Below are 3,017 nucleotides of genomic sequence, written 5' to 3' on the forward strand. Positions count from 1 at the left end.
TGCACCCCGAGAGGAGGGAAGATGCGTGGTGTGGGGGGGGAATGGGGAGTAGAGACGTGGACGCTGTTTCTCTGCCCTCGTCATCCACAGAAACCGCTGGCTGGGGCGCAAAGGCCCTAAGGATTCCCGAGATCTGCTCTGGCTGTACTGGACCCAGGTGAATCGCATTGCTGCCCGACTGTTTGCCGCCTTGCCAAGTCCACAGATCTGGTCCTCAGATCGTCCTTTGAAGTCGCTATCAGGTAGGGAAGATGAGAGGACACGTGTTTCTTTGGGAGCAGGTTTTAATGCTAAGGGTGGATGTTTCTTCTGCTGGGTCATCAAGGCTCAACCCTACCTAATGCCAGCTGTTGTGCCAAATAACATTACGTCCTGCTTCGTCCAGTTGCCATTCCCGATTGCTCTTGCTTGATGTCATAGGAGGAAGAAATTATGTCCCAGGCCCTCTGGTGTTATTGGGCCTCTCCTTTGAATTTCAGCTAATGTGCCCTGAGAGACAGACCCTGGTTCCTCCCCCTGACCGCACTATCAGGACTAGATCCAAATTCTCTATCCTGACATATTTTCTGGCGACAAGAGTGAGTCCACTACAGTGGTTTTGTTGTCAATATTTTTCATATCTACTAACGCTGTAGAGAACTTATTTTCATTTAGCTTGTCATTTTATCATCCTCCTACTATCTGAATGTTATTTGTTTTATTGTACTAAGATTCATACTCACACCTTTCTGTTAGCAGGCAGTTATTGTATACCTTTTTCCACATATCCAGCTATTGGAATATAAATTTCTCATCTCTTTTATACAGAAGGAACCCAATATCAGATATTATAATTTTTCCTTCAACCATTCAACATGACTTAAAATTGCACAAAGAAAGGTGTGTCTATCATATTCAAGCAAATTTTCGTATATTTCTTGGTTTTCTTCCTAAACTTCCAAGACTCCTTCTAGTATTGTTTCCTTTTTGTATGGAGAACTTCCTTTAGCTGCTTATGATTGATACATCTGATAGTGAAATTTTTCTAAATTTTCTCTTACGTGAGTATGTACGTCTTAATTTACCCCTTATTCCTAATGGATGTTTTCCATGCATCTGGAATTCAGAGTTGACAGTTCTTTGCTTTTCCCACTTGAAAATTGTACCATTACCTTCCAGACTTTAGTGGATTCAGAGGAGATATATGCTACCATTTAAATTAGTGTTCCTTTTTAGGTAATTTTGAGTATTTCCATGTACCTGCTGTGGGGAAGACTTTTTTCTCTTTATTAGGTACTTTATTTTAACTGTAAGGTCTTGTACAGAGGGGATAGCATTTCATAAGTCACGTAATGAGTGTATTCCTTTTTGAACAGTGTCAACCCTTATCACATTGTCCAAGTATTTTCCTCTGGAAGTATTGTTTTAAATCTTAGTTTTCATAAGTTGCTTTTGATGTTTTTTGGTATGTATATTTTGGGGGGTTATCTGACGTACTTTTGTGGTTATGTTTAGAATGACAATTTAGCTTTTAACAACCTGGAGTGCTTGTCTGGTCTGCTTAGTTTTTCTATTTCTAAGAAGCCAAACTGAAGCTAAGGAAGATGCCACACACAGTACAGTTTTAAATAGCAAGCATGCTGATTTAGCAAATTTTACATTTGAGTCAGAATGGTGTTTTTGTTTTTCCAGGTCTTACCAAAAACATTACAGTATCCGCTCAGGGGTGGCTGGAGCTTGAGGTGCGTGGGCCAGAGTCACTGCAGGATTGAGACTCACAGCATATGACGAGGTTAATACTAGCTCTTCACATCTCCAATAAAAATGGCCCCCAAGAAAAGGATACTACCAAAAAGAAGATTGACACCATATGGAAAGCGCATCATATATCCAAAAGCAGAGCCTAAACTATTTGCTGTGGAGAAAGTATTGGGCCGACGCATAGTAGAGGGCAAGGTAGAATATCTCCTGAAATGGAAGGGATATTCAGATGCTGATAATACTTGGGAAACAGAAGACAATATAAATTGTCCAGACCTAATTGAGGCTTTTCTAAATTCTCACAATGCTAGTTTATCTGGTGCTAGCACATCAAATGAGCCAAGAGATGCAGGTGACAACCCAAGGGGCTTTGCTAGGGGTCTAGAGCCTGAAGGAATAATTGATGCCAAACAGAGTAGTGGAGGATTGATGTTTGTCATGAAGTGGAAAGGTTCTGATGAAACTGAGTTAGTGCCAGCAAAAGAGGCTAATGTGAAATGCCCTCAGATGGTAATTGCTTTTTATGAAGGGAGGATAAGTTGGAATTCTTCTCCATAAGGTGAAGCTCAGTAATCATCTGAATTGTTTATATCTATATTGTTTATATGTATACATATATATGTTATTATGTATGTATAAGCTGAGTCTTACATTTGGAAATAAAGTTATGAAACAATAACTGCTTTATGATAAAATAAAATTTGATATGTTGGTTTTGAATGTAGTATTGGTGGTGTCAAGATACTGCTTTTTCTCAATACCACTGGCTATTTGAACTAAGATAATACGGACATTTTGTAGTTGCTTCCTCTATCAGGAAAGAATAATTTGCTTCCATGTTATATTTCCCTTCTTTCAATGATATGTTTCTGTAAATATTAGGCAATATTGTATTCACGATTAATTATAATGTCTTGTCTTAACTAAAGTGTTGAGGAACATTTCAAATACTTCTGTTCATTTGCATATATACTTAAAATACAGTGATAGTTTTCTGTTTTTGAGATATTCCTTTTTTAAAGATGCTGTGCAACAAACTTAGGTCCTTAAAAATGCTATGCAAATGATGAATCACTGAATAGCATCTCTCTTGCTGGTTTTGTGGGGGATTTTTGAAAAAAAATTGATTGTTTTTTGTTTTTTTAAGAAACTGGGTTCATCAACAGCAATTGTTGGTCTTGAACTTGCTAGGTAGCCACGTTTCCCTCAATCTAAGTTCAGTAGGTAGTTTGCAATATGTTCTGAATGAAAATTATTTGTCACTGCCAAAAACTTCC

At 38.2% G+C, this 3,017-nt stretch overlaps 1 pseudogene; it reads left to right on the forward strand.

The window, feature by feature from the left end:
* The first annotated feature begins 1,803 nt into the window (after window positions 1-1,803).
* Window positions 1,804-2,298, forward strand: LOC138839898 (chromobox protein homolog 3 pseudogene; annotated as a pseudogene).
* Window positions 2,299-3,017: the final 719 nt, after the last annotated feature.

The sequence above is a fragment of the Dipodomys merriami genome, unplaced genomic scaffold (assembly GCF_024711535.1).
Source record: "Dipodomys merriami isolate MVZ:Mamm:240054 unplaced genomic scaffold, mDipMer1.0.p SCAF_3, whole genome shotgun sequence".
Taxonomy (NCBI): domain Eukaryota; kingdom Metazoa; phylum Chordata; class Mammalia; order Rodentia; family Heteromyidae; genus Dipodomys; species Dipodomys merriami.